This window comes from Carcharodon carcharias, chromosome 12 (genome assembly GCF_017639515.1).
Source record: "Carcharodon carcharias isolate sCarCar2 chromosome 12, sCarCar2.pri, whole genome shotgun sequence".
NCBI classification, from domain to species: domain Eukaryota; kingdom Metazoa; phylum Chordata; class Chondrichthyes; order Lamniformes; family Lamnidae; genus Carcharodon; species Carcharodon carcharias.
In genome coordinates, this window is record NC_054478.1 from 54,744,491 (window position 1) to 54,759,363 (window position 14,873).

Here is a 14,873-nt window from a genome sequence, read left to right on the forward strand (position 1 = left end):
CTTGATTGGACTTTGGAATTCCCACACAGAGTGCAGAAGTGAAATGAAACATACTTCGAGACACCATCCACAATATGGCACTCTCTACATATGGGAAGCGAGGGCAAAAAAGAAAATGTTGGCTAGTTCAACACTAACATCACTGTGATGAATCTGTCATTGAAGCCAAGTGGCCTATTCTCATTAATTACTAGAGAGATCCGAGCGAGAACACCCCAAATGCACTAAAAACTGTTAAAATTCCAACAGACCAATGACTACTGGTTACAACTCTGCCAGAATATCCAGATGTTCCTTGACACAGGGAATGTCAGGGGCATGTATGAAGGGATCAAAAAGGCAACAGGTCCATCAGCAAAGCAAATGGCTCCATTAAAAACAAAGGCAGGGGATAAACAGCTGGTGAGGTGGGTGGAACACTACCTTGAATTGTAATCTAGGAAGAAAAGATGGCCTGCCTATCATGGCAGAGCAGGATAATGATCCCATGGTGGAGGAGCGTAGAAAAACTATTGACTTACTTGTCTTGTGCAAAGCTCCAGGTGATGAAGTTATACCACCTGAACTCATCAAGCACGGGAATCCGGCACGCCTGCAGCATCTGCATGAACTTCTCTATCTCTACTGGAGAGAGGTGCAGTGCCCCAGCATATGTGCAATGCAAAGATTGTGACGCTGCATAAGGGTGACCACAGCGATTACAAAAACTATTGAGGCATTTCCCCATTGAGAATTGTGGGAAAAGTATGTATTGCCCTGATCAGGCTGTAGGCCTTGGCTGAACGCATCTATCCCAAATCCCACTGCAATTTTAGAACTTGAAGATCTACGATTGACATGATCTTCTCAGTCTGGCAGCCATGAGAGAAATGCTGTGAACAAAGAAGACCACTATATATTGCCTTCATTGAACTCACTAAGGCACTCGACCATGTGAGGAAACTGTTGATTCCAATAATTGTATATTGGGGAAGAATGAGTCTGGAGATAGCCTGTACCTTAAAACAGGTTTATTTCCAAGACAACAAAGCAAAGTCACAGAATATCCCAGTTCCTCCCAAACACTCAGAGTGAACCGGTTTATACGCTCTTACAATGATTCCCTAGTCCTTCCCCAAGTGGGGACAACTGTGCTTAATTACCAATTTAAAGCTTGCATTTCTTGCAAAACAAATTCAACATTAACAGAGGGGCAGTCTATTTGAGCTGCTGGAGAAATTTGGTCGCCCTCCGAAGCTCCTCACTATGATCTCCTCTTTCCATGAAAGGCAAAGTTTTCTATGATGGGGCAACATCTGAACACTTTGAGATCCACAGAGAGGCCAAACAGAGCAGTGTTCTGGCACTGACACTCTTTAGCATATTCCTCTCTTTTCTGCTGTAATAAGCCTTCAGGTCACCTACAGAGGCTGCCTACTTGCACAGCAGAACTGACAGAAAGATGTTCAGCCTTGCTCACCTGAGACCCAAGACAAAGATGCACCAAGTCCTCATCAGAGAGTTTCTCTACTTTGACGATGTCACACTAATATTCCATAATGAAGAACACCTGAACCAGCAAAATGAACAGACTCTCTCATGCCTGAAAAGGGTTTGGTTTGACCATCAGCATCAGGAAGACAAATATCATGGTCCAGGATGTTGTCATAGTGCTGTCTATCAGCATTGACAACCTGTCACTGGAAATTGTTGATAGCTTCACATATCTAGGCTCCACAATCAACAGCAATCTGTCATTTGATGCTAAAATTTACACACGGATTGGAAAAGTTGCAGCTGTTAGGTCCAAGCTGAGGAAGTGAGTGTGGAATGACAGCAACCTGAAAAATAACACCAAAATGCGAATCTACCAAGCCTGCATCCTCAGAGCAATCCACCACAGCGGTAAGACTTGGACAGCATATGCTCGGCAGGAGAAAATGCTGAACAGTTTCCACCTGTGCTGTCTCAGGTGTATTCTCGGCATCTCTTGGCAGGACAAGTTCAACAACTCAGAGGTTCTGGAGCATGCTAATTCCATCAGCATCCACAGATTGTTAAGCCAATGATGTCTGCACTGATTCAGTCACGTTCATCGAGTGGATGTTGGTCATATATCCAAAGCCCTCTATATGGTGAATTGGCCACTGGTTGCCACCTCCTGGATGTCCATACCTCCATTACAAGGACCATCTCCCTCTACTCCTCTGGCCCACTTTGAGTATTTCAAATGTTGTTCCACCATTCTTAGTCAGCAGGAGAAATGGAAAGGAAGGAACTAGTCCTGTCTAACAGGCATGACATTCTTGTTCCCTGCAGGGTTAAGGAAAATGTTTATGGTAAGGATGACAAAATGTTAGCCAAGGTTTCATAGCTAGAAGAAATGGAATAGGAAGGTTGTTGGCTTAGGGAATGTGATAACTAGACGGATAAAGGGAATCTGTAGTTACTGAAGTATAGCCTCTCCTGCTGTCTATCAGGGATCACGTGATGTTCTTGGAGGCTCCGGCCAATGAGCCTGAAGTGCAGGCAATCCGGGGAGTGGGGCTTCCTGACAAGAGTCCTGATCGAGCATATAGCACCTGAAAAGCTCTCTGTAATAAAGTTTATCTGTTTCTTGTTGAAACCTGTCTGCTCCGTCAAGTCATTACTTTTGGCAGAGGTTAAAATAGCTGATGCTGCACCTCACCTCGTTAACATGAGTACATTGAATTAAGAAAAAAGAAAAGACTACTCACCAGCCATGCCAATCTTTGGCAGAATCGATCCTTATGGTGCAACTATAGAAGACTGTAACCAGCATGTATAGTGCCTTGGGTTTATTTCATAGCAAATGAAATTACTGCGGAGGAAAAGCAGAAAGCAATCCTTTTGAGTGGATGTGATAGCAAGACATACAATCACATTCGCAGCCTGACGGCCCCCTAACGCGCCCAATTCAAAGTCCTTTAATGAGTTAGTGGACCTTGTAAAAACGCATTTCCAGCCAAAGCTATCTGTAATAATTTAGCGCTTTAAATTTAATTCCAAAGTTAGGGCCCCAGGAGTGTTCATCGCAACCTATGTAGCAAACTTGAAGCAGTTGACAGAACACTGCATCTTCAGGGACACATTAAGCGATACGCTGTGTGACTGATTAGTTTGTGGAGTTCAGGACGACGCCACACAGCACCGTTTACTCACAGAGGTCGACATCGACTTTAAGCGCGCCCTAGAAATCTCCCTCGCCATGGAAAGTGCTGTGAAAGAATCACAGGCTTTGCAACAGATACAACATGGTGTTGTTCTTCACATGGGGCAGGAACCTACTGCCGGGTGTGGCATGAAAACCCGACCCACAGAATTGAAGCGAGAGGCAATGTCAGCTGTTAGAAACATGAAAAGGCCTAGTAGAAACACTTCAGCACGACTTCAAGGTTAAGTTGTTATAGGTGTGACCACGGCCTGTAAGTTCAAGGAGGCAGAATGCCATTACTGCCATAGAGAGGTCACGTAGTAAGGCAATACAGGGTGACATCGAAACAGTCCATAAAGCAGCAAACCAACATGGTGGAATTAAAATATACATCAGAACATGAAGCTGCCAACACCGATATTTATTTCCTGTATAATGTAAGTGCTGCAAAAACCAAACCCATCACTGTCACAATCCAAGTTAATGGGAAGCTACTAATAATGAAGGTGGATACAGCTGCCTCAACTACAGTGGTGGGAAAGCGTACATTCAAATACCTTAATGAAGGTACCCAGCTACTGAATCTGGAGCGAGTGACCGCTAAATTAAAGACAAACACTGGAGAATCTATTCATGTAAAGGGCATTGCCACAGTAACAGACAGTCCAGCTGCCAGTGATAATAGTGAAAGGCCAAGATTGGTTACAGAAAATCAACTTTGGCAGGTCTGAGGTGTTTCACCTGAAAACAGAACAAGTTCCTGAACTGCTAAGGAAATACAACTGTATTTTGAGATAAATTAGGGAAGTTAAAAGGCAAAATAGCCAAAAAAGCAAAAACATATGTGGATCCTCAAGTGACACCACATTTCATTAAGGCCAAACCTGGAAAGAGAAAGGGGATGTAGAACTGTGCTGGTTAGAAGAACTGGGTATCATCCAACCTGTCAAATTCTCAGAACGGGCAGCACCCATAGTTCCAGTGGTTAAGCCTGACCAAACCATACGCATCTGTGGGGATTATAAATTGACCATAAATTAGGCAGCTAAACTAGACAAGTACCCCATTCCAAGGATAGATGACTTTTACGCAAAGCTAGCTGGAGGTAAGTCCTGTACAAAATTGGATACAAGGGTCTTTATCAGTACACTTGCCAACCCTTTACAGTATTGTCTGCATGTGTTATCTTCCAAAGAATAACGGAGAGTCTTTTGCAAGGCTTCCCCAAGTGGCACTTTACCAAGATGATGTACTGATCACAGGGTCAACCGAGACCGAACACTTGGCCAACCTGAAGGAGGTGCTAAGGAGGTTCATGGAAGCCGGCATATTGGTACACTACGATCCATCAAAAGTGTTGATATTAACATGTGATGCCTCTCCTTATGGTGTAGGAGCCAAGTTATCAGATAGAATGGAAAATGGATCAGAGAGGCACATTGCCAATGTCTCAAGAATCCTCTCCACAGCTGTAAATGGTTATTACCAGCTAAAATAGAAAGACTCATTGGTGGTATTCAGAGTGAAGAAATTTCACCAGTATCTGCATGGGCAATATTTCACTACTGTGTCAGACCATGAACCATTAATGGGTTTATTCTGTGAGGATAAGGCAATTTCGCCAATGGCATCAACAAGAATACAACATTGGGCTCTAATATTATCTACGTATGAATATACTTTTATGTAGCATCCTTGCTTACATATTGCAAATGCAGAGGCACTCAGTTGTCTCCCATTACCAGATAGCATTATACATGCTCCAGTACCACAAGAAGTTGTGCTAGTGGTGAATTTCTTGGATTCTTCACCTGTTTGTGTGAAATAAATTAGAAATTGGACAAACAGAGATCCAATATTGTTGAAAGTCAGAGACCTTGTTTTGCAAGGATGGTCAAATTCACCTGTATCAGAAGAGTTGAAACCATTCCATGCCAGAAACACAATGTTAAGCTGTCAAGATGGAATTTTGTTGTGGGCATCAAGAGTTATCATCCCTTCACAAGGAAGAGAACTACTTTTGACAGAGCTTCACATCCAGGTATATCGAAGATGGAAATGCTTGCATGAAGCTCTATCTGGTGGCCAGGCATAGGCTGTGACATTGAAAGCATGGTCATGCACTGTCTCCATTTTCAACAACAACAGAAGTTGCCCGTTTCAGCTCCCCTGCATCCGTGGGAATGGCCTGGTCGACTCTGGATTAGCCTACATATAGATAATGTCGGACCATTCTTAGGTACCATGTTTTTGTTACTCGTAAACACACATTCTAAATGGATGGATGTATGCAAAGTCAGATCAACATCGAGCGCAACTATCAAGAAGCTGCATCATTATTTTAGCATACATAGCCTACTGGAAATTGTCATTTCTGATAATGGTACAGCCTTTACCAGTACAGAGTTTTAGAGGTTCATGAACCTGAATGGAATTAGGTATATTAAAACAGGCCCTTATCATCCCTCATCAAATGGTTTAGCTGAGAGAGCTGTGCAAACTTTCAAGCCTGGTATGAAGAGGTTATCAGAAGGTTCTCTAGAAAATCAACTTTCCCACTTTCTTCTCAGTTATCGTAAAATTCCACATTCAACTATGGGTTCAACATCGTCTGAATCATTGATGAAATGCCACCTACATACAAGGTTAAGCCTGGTGTTTCCAAGTTTAGAGAGGAAGGCAGAGAGGAATCAGAATAATCAAAAATTGAATCATGATACTCACAGCAAAGCTCGCACAGTGTAGGTGACACAGTATTCGTGCAAAATTTCAGAAGTGGACCTTGTTGGGTTCCTGGAACCATTGTCTCAGCGACTGGTCTCTTATCCTCCCAAATACAAGTGGAAGATAGAATTGTTCGTAAACATGTGGACCATATTTGTGACAGAGGGATATTCCAACAGCCAATTATTCTGTCTGTGATTAATGTCGAACCATCGATTCCTGAGGTGACAGGTCGACCTAGAATAGACATGCCAATTTTCTCTGTAGAGTTGCCAAAGTCAGAACTGCCACTTTCTAATGATGCACCTCATGCTGCAGTTCCTGATCATGTTGATCCTGTTGAGGAATCTCAAGTGGTAGAGCTATGCCACTCTAGCTGTATAAGGAGAGCATCACAGAGACTTAATCTTAAATCACCTGAAGTTGTACATATGTATTGTTGGATATTTAAACGTTTCCTGTATATTGAAACTGTAAAAAACTAAAGGGGAAGGAAATGTAGTAGAAGGTATAGCCTCTCCTGTTGTCTATCAGGGGTCACATGATGCTCTTAGAGGCTCTGGCCAATGAGCCCGAAGCGCAGGCAATCCGAGGGGGGTGCAGGGCTTCCTGACGAGAGTCCTGATTGAGCATGTAACTCCTGAAAAATTCTCTGTAATAAAGTTTATCTGTTTCTTGTTGAAACCTGTCTGCTCCGTCAAGTCATTATAGAATCCTTTACAGTCACAACAAAAACCTCTTGAAGGTACTTGGCTAGGCTAAGAGATATTTTGAATCTGCTGGAAAGTAAGTCATCAAATCATAGACAGTTTACAGCACAGGAAGAGGCCACTTGACCCATCATGTCTGTGCCGGCCGGAAAACAAGTCAGCAAGGATAATCCCACTTTCCAGCATTTGGTCCGTAGCCCAGCAGGTTACAGCACTTGCAATGCACATCCAGATACCTTTTAAATGAGTTGAATGTTTCTGTCTCTACTACCCTTTCAGGCAGAGAGTTCCAGACCCTCACCAGTCCCTGGGTGAAAAACTTTTTCCTCATCTCTCCTCTAAACTTTCTACCAATCGCTTTAAATCTATGCCCCCTTGTCACTGACTTCTCTGCTAAAGTAACTTGGCCTTTCCCATCCACTCTATCCAGGCCCCTCACAACTTTGTACAACTCAATCAAATCTCCCTTCAGCCTCCTCTATTCCAAGGAGAAGAACCCCAGCCTACTCAATCTTTCCTCATAACTACAAGTTTCCAGTCCTGGAGACATTTTTGTAAGTTTCCTCTGTACTCTCGCTATGGCAATTACATCCTTTCAATAATGAGATGACCAGAACTGCACATAGTACTCAAGTTGTGGCCTAACTAAGCTTTTATATAGTCCCAGCATAACCTCCCTGCTCTTATATTCTATGCCTTGGCTAATAAATGAAAGGATTCCATGTGCCTTCTTGACCACTTTATCAACCTGTTACCTTCAGGAATCTGTGGACATTCACTCCAAGGTCTCTCACTTCCTTTACACCTCTCAGTATCCTCCCATTTATTGTGTAATCCTTTGCCTTGATTGACATCCCCAAATGCATTACCTCAGACTTTTCTGGGTTGAATTCCATTTGCTACTTTTCTGCCCAGTTGACCAGTCCAGAAGGGGAAAAGTAAGAACCAGTTGCAATGAATAAGAAAGATCAGAGAAGAGGTCCTGCTAAGTGAATAGCAGCTAGGATCTGGGAGTTAAAATAAAAAGTCGTACTTTCTACTAAAATTAGTGTGTGTGACCAAAATGGTGTTAACCTAGCCATGCCTCTGACGAGTCAACAATTTCTACTGGAGATCGCTGAACTAGGGAATGAATAGGAGAGGCATTATTACTCATGTTTAGTAAGTCAATAAAAAAGGAATAGTTCCAAAGGCTTGAGAGGCTATAAATGTAATTTCTATTTTAAATAAGGGAGATGGAGCTAACCAAGTGAACTATAGACCATTTAGCTTATTAGTGATACGAAAGATATTAAACTATTAGCTAAAGATCAGACCATATTGCATCTAGAGACAAAAAATACAATAAAACAATAGCCCAGATTTCAAATGACAGATCTTTTTCAACCAATCATTGAATCCTTTGAAGAAGTAAGATAAAGAGTACACAAAGGCAATGCTTTAGATGTGGTGTGCATTGATTTTCAGAGGTCTTTGATAAGATGTCACATAAGAGAATTATTACAGTGGAGAGGGCATGGATTGAAAGATGGCTACAGGGCAGAAAACTGAGGGTAGGAGTTAAAGGAAGCTTCTCAAACTGGCAGAAAGTGGTGTTACACAGGATCCGTGCTAGGACCAATGTTGTTCATATACATAAATGATTTGGATTGAGGAATCATGATCTTGGTGTCAAAATTTGCAGGTGATGTGAAATTGGGGATCAGGGTGCGGCTAATAATATGGAAGCTTATGCCATTCCAAGTCCTGCTCAGCCATGAATCTTCTTGTTGCTGACTTACTTTGGCTCCCAGTGCCCTGTTGCCACTTCATGGCTCTACATAATTGTAAACAGTTGTTGCTTTGAAGAGATAAAAAAACTAATTACACAAAATAATTTATACCATTGTCTTTTGAATTATCATTTACACTAGGGTTTTTTTATTCTAAGAAATATTCCAACAGTTTAACCACATACACACATAAACAGAGGGACTACATAGTCTTCCTGACATACATACAACATGACACTATGATGGGAATCATAAAATGAGAAACAGTCACTAGTAGTGGATAGTAGATTACTAGCCATGTGAATCATCAACTAAAGTAATTACAGTACTCTTTGAAAACAACATCTTCTAAAGTTTAATTTGTAAGATTGTTCAGAGCAACTAAAAGTCGAATGTCAACCTCTTGTACATTATGGACCATGAACATAATTTGCAACAGATTTAGATCGCTCATTAAGTCCATTTGTACCAATCCCCAACTGCAGGGTCCACCTCAGCTACAAACATAAGGATTCCAGATGGCATAGTAGCAAACCAAGTGCTAGTTGATGTATTGCAGTATAATGGAAGATGAAATTACTGTACTACTCCTTTTGACTTATAGTCTTCCCGTATTTCAAAGTATTATTATTATCATCATGAAATTAATTAATATCTCTGCAACTCCGCACATCCATTTTCTTTCCCTATTATCTAGAAGACTGTTGATTTGCTAATATAATCAAGCACACAAAAAAATCCAAATAAAATGTCATTCTTTTCTCTTTTTATTTTGAGTTCTAATACCAGTCATTTAATAAATGTGCAGCTTTTATTGAAATTATCCATTAAAATTATGCCACTAGTTCAATAAGTGCATTATCATGGCTATTCTCACAGGTTGTGGTTTGCCATGTAACCACATAACAGAATGATAGAGTTATCCTGGAGAATAGCATGCATGGTCATTTTACATCATAGAAGGGATACCTTACTGAAAAGTAATATATTAAGATTATTGTGGTAAAGTGAGATACCCTGTCCCTTTAAGAAAATGCAAGTGTACTGATCATGTGACAGCGCTGACAAATCACTGTATAGTGCAGACAACTGGGAACTAGAAGTCTAGTTCTGAAGGTTTCTGAATGAGCACGTATGATCTGGTGCTCTGCCCTATATCTCAATAAACCATCACTGTTTATTCTTACATCAGTCTCTCCCTGTTACTGATTACAAGCAGCAACTGATAAGAACATAGTGAGGCGTGCAGTTAGAGTTTGGTTGGCCAACAAACCCAAGGCATAAAAATTATCATGGTGGTCACTTTTTCATACATATTATTTGACCTTATAGGAATAATTCTTTATCGTGAACTGCAATGCTGTAAGTTGGAATGCTTTTCTTTATGGCAGTTATTCATAAGCCAGATTTGACTGTTAAAATTCAGGTCAGCTTGATAACATGTCTCAGCTATTACTTTAAAATTTGATCCCTAGTAGATCTAGTGGCTCCATTAAAGAATGGATCTAAATATGTTACATGTATAAATATTCACACATACATGATCTTTGTGACATTGTCTTAAAGTACATCTCAAAACATGCTTCTTATAAGTTATCCTGTATATGGCAACTTTTATGTTGTGCAATATTGTGTGAGGTGGAATTAAATGGGAATTATTGGATTCTTTGTATGATATTAAATAATTTCAAGATGGGGTAAATTGGGCTTTATTTTCTTTCTAAAAATGACAAAATCCAATAGGAAAAATTTTCACTAAAAAAGACTTTTATTGTATTTTAAAGTCAGGGCATATTTAACATGTCACAATTACATCACGCTCATGCTATGTTTCAACATACATAGCCAGCATTGAATGAAGGATGAAAAGTTATCTCGAAGTATTAGCTCTCACCAAGCCATTGAGGAAAATACAAACTGTAGCTAATACTTTTGCCTAGAAGCAAAGCTTGAGGGAGAATGACTTAAATTACTTTTGTTCACCTTGCAGTGTTTGACTGCACAACAGATGACCCTGTTCAGCATCTTATACGGGGAAGCTGAGTAAAATCATATTCATTTTTATTATGTCATAATTATAAAAATAAGAAAAATGAATAACTAAACTTGTGTTCACAAGATTTTGGGCGGAATTGTCCAATCCCATTGGCAGTGGGCGCCATGGCGGGTGTGAGCAGACAATATAGTGAATTGGTTTCACGTGAAACCAGTTTACGATTGTCCTCTCCACCCATCAATGGTGTGCTGCATTTCCTGCCGTCCTGCATCTCATTATTGTGCCTCATGCCAGAATCAACCCCCACCCCCCTCTCCACACCCCCGTATCAACGCAGCTTCAATACGGCATGCTTCACAACTGCCTTTAAAAGATATGCACCTGGCGAGCTGAACTTCCGGGGGAACTCGGGGGTGAGTGCACACGCAGCACTCGCAAGCATCACCCGTAGGACATCACAGAAGAGGTGCCGCACATTTGGGGTGGAGCTGTCTTTCAGTGAGCTGCTGGGAGGGTGAGGGAAGAGGCCATGCACCTGGAAAAGCTTGTCAAAAATGAGCATTTTTCTGCAGCTGAGACCGTTCAGCAGCAGCCCCATTGATATGCTTGGATTTGGGTCTGTGAAGCTTTTCTGCCCACTCAAGCAGCGTAAAAGCATGAAAGTGCTACCAAATGCTCCAGAACTTTTCACCCCCTGGGTGCAGACTGCAAATTAATGTGTGTTTTAGGGGGCAGCAGAACAACTGGCTGACTGGACAAGTTGTAGAAACCCTTTGCTCAAGGTGGCCACTGGTGGAGGGGCTCAGAGCCCCTTGCAATGTCTTTACTGAGTTTTGGACCAGCATCCATTGCGGTTCAAGTTAACAGTGCAGCCTTGCAGTGGATGTTCAGAGAATGCCTGCACCTGAGCTGAGATCACAACATGCAGTCCAGTGGCCGAAGCTACCAACAATCAGAAAAGTGGAGTGGGGCAGAAGTGGATGGGGTCTCGGGCAGCCATGAAGTGCATTACTCACTGGCCATCCAAGCTGCGGCCAGCACTCTCCGGCATTCATGAAGGGGTTTCAGATTTAACCAAGAGAGGTTCTTAGGACACATGTGCTAACCCACACGTCTTTGATTCTGCTGGAGGAAAACATCAGGATCATAGAGCCTGGTGAATTGATGGTATGCCTCATGGCTCACAGGGAGCAGAGAAGAAGAAGAAGAGTGCGACAGAGGCACCTTGCTCGGCAAAGGGAAGAGCACCTCCGTCAAGATGAAGGGGCGGCAGGCCCTGCTACACAAACAGCTGAAGATCCATAGATAGCCGTCACTCATAGGTACCTCGCTATATGGCACCTGTCATTCCTACAGATGACTGAAAACTAGTGTCACCAAAGACTGCACATGTCTAGGGAACTGATTAACTGGTTTGTCACATATACTACCTGCTGTAGGATTTGGTTCCACGGGGGTATGCAGGGCATCCACTGCCATTGGCAATGAAAGTGACTGCAGCGCTCAATTTGTACACCAGTGGCTCCTTCCAGGGCTCCACAGGTGACCTCTGTGGGATCTCAAAAGCCTCCACACACAAGGAGGTTACGTATGCCATCTTTGCAAAGGCACAGGACTTTTGTGCCTTTCACCCGAGATCAGGAAAGCCAGGAAGCAAGAGTGCTGGGATTTGTACAGATCTCTGGTTTTCCACAGGTCAAGGACTGCACTCACATGGTGCTTAGATCTCCATGGCAACAGGCAGTCAACTGCAAGGGCTTCCACTCGCTGAATGTTCAGCTGGTCTGTGACCACCGTAAATGCATCCTACAGGTCTGTGCATGATTCCCAGGGAGTGTCCATGACTCCTACATCCTTAGCAGGTCTCCAATTCTTGACATCTTCCAGGGTCCACAGAGGCTGCAGGGTTGGCTGATCGGGGAAAAGGGCTACCCACAGAGGTCATGGTTGATGATGCCAGTGCAACAGCCTCAGACTGCAGCAGAGCAACAATATAATGAGGCTCAAGCTGCGACCCAGACCTTGATGGAAAAAATGATAGGCAAACAATCTTGAAAATGAGCTTCTGCTACCTCAGCAGGTCTGGTAGAGCACTACAATACAGTCCCTAGAGGGTATCACACATCATCGGAGCTTGCTGCATGCCACACATCCTGACACTGCAATGTGGGTGGGGGGGAGGGGTGGGGGGGTGGGGGGGTCGGGTGGGGTGGGGGGGGGGTGACCTGCCTGAGGAGGAGATGAAAGAGTTGCATGTCTCCTCTGATGAGGAGGACATTGAAGGGGATGACTATGATGAGATCCTAGAAGGTGAGATTGTCAGCAATGAGGCTATCTCACTGGCCAGGCAAGGCAGGCACGTTTGGGATGCCCACCTAGCTGCAAGATTTGTGAAGGATGATGACAAGATGCAGAGAGGACAACTCTGACATCGTCACCTTGCATCTGTGAATGTTTGACTCCTGTGTGGCTGATGGCAGTGCACGTACCCTCAGTGCCCAGGCTCATGTCATGGAGCCGCGGTGGAGGCCCCTATAGTAACTAGATTCCAGGAGAAGGATGATGACGACATACAGTGAGAATACTCCATAGATTTCCACATAGCCTCTATGAATGTTTAACTCCTGTCTGGCTGAGGGCAGCTCACTTGTGCTCTATGTTCAGGATCATATAATGGAGGTGCAGCCATGAAACTGTAAATGCACCTGATCCTATATAGTCTTCAGCACCTGTCCCCTTCAGGAACACAGCATCACTTAACACAGATGCTGAAGAGATGGGTGCCAGCCCCACCTCAAAGGAGCTGAGAGCACACAGAGAGAATGATGGAACTCTGTGATGCCTGCCCAGGACATTCTGGCAGCAATAACAAGCACTGCCAAGGTGCAGGCATCACTGATGTCTCCCATGGGTGTGAAGCCTGACCATCGCTTTGGTCTGAAGGTTACACACAGCACAGGGAAGAGGCCCTGGACTGAGACACCTGACTTTACCTCCTGCATGGACCAAAGTTTCACATCTGAGTGACACGAACACTGCTCATCATAACAGGGAGCCATAGGCAAGGAGGCATTCTTGGGAGTTTATTTAAAATAGTGAACGTTATGTGCAAGTGATTAACACCCGTGCTATGTTGTACAACTACATCTTCTTAACCTTTCTAACCCTGGCACTACATCTTGTTGTTCCCCCTCCGCCCCCAACATCCACAACTGAGGTGGAGGCAGCCTGCTGACTGTGACACCCTGTCTGTAGTGACATTGTAGTGCATCCTCTGGAGGTCCGAGACCTGGGGGGCCCTGGCTTGCTTTAGCTGACCAAGGAGGTCCCTGTGTCCTCCTGCAGTAGAACAAATTTTGTGCTTCGTTCAACAGATTGTGATCCTGAGGCTGGTCTACATCTAGGTCCCACCGAGATGTATATTATTGCATAGGTAGAGAGTGTGGGTGAGCGACATGACAGGTCTTCAGCAGTGCTGCCCTCAGGGTCCTCATGCAAAGTATTCTCAGTGACGGGGTTGGGGTCAAGGTTGTCTGAGGGAGACGTGGCAAACGTGCCTTAGGGAGTAAGTGAACAGTATTACTGCTTGGCTGCCATGTTAAACACAGAACAGTGAACTCAGAGTAACGTTGAGACAGTGATCATCTTGTGCAGGATCCTCATATGGTTGTTCACCACCAACCTCACCCACGCTGCAGGAGTGGTCCACATCATCTCCAGTCAGCTCCAACACGTGACTCTTAAAGGCAGTGAGGACCTTGATGTCCGGCACTCCACCCCTGGTCTGGGACCTCTCCCATTGAATGTGTGCGATCTTGTCCTGGATAAAGACAGGCAGAGAGAGTAAGAGCAAGGCGCATGCCAGGCCAAATGAGAAGGATGCCAGATATGCATTTGTGCTGAGTGGAGTCATGGACAGGATGTGGAGGCTATCTCCTGTGGACATGAGGCCAGATGGAGATGTGAGAGTGTGTGTGAGAGAGTGAGTGATGATGTCCCTTAAGCTGGCAGTGAATGAGATGTCAGTGAATGTGTGATGGGCTTGCGAGTGAGTGAATTGAGAATGATGACATAGTTGACTTACCGTGGCAGCACAGATGCAAATCTGGGACGATTCTGCCCTTTGTTTTATTTGTGAAACACCTGGCATATTAAAACCCAGGGAGGATATTATATTAATAGATTGATATCATAAGAAATACACAAGCTAACAAAGTAGGCTTCAGCTCTACTTATCTTGAATTTAGCAAAAGCATGGGTCAAAAGCTCTGTGGTGCATTTGCCATGGCAATGCCCCAACCAATCAGAGCTGACTTGCCAACCAATCAGCACCCTTTGCTCATGCAGTATAAATTATTGTTCCCTTTAAAATTCAGTATTCTTGCATCTGTCCTGATGAGTGCAAGATGAAAATCTTCATCAGCATGTCTCTTTTTTCAGTAGTCCTTCTTTCTATGAGTAAACCCTCACCATGAACATGATGCATCTGGAGTCTTTACAATTTCTTTATTGTAAGA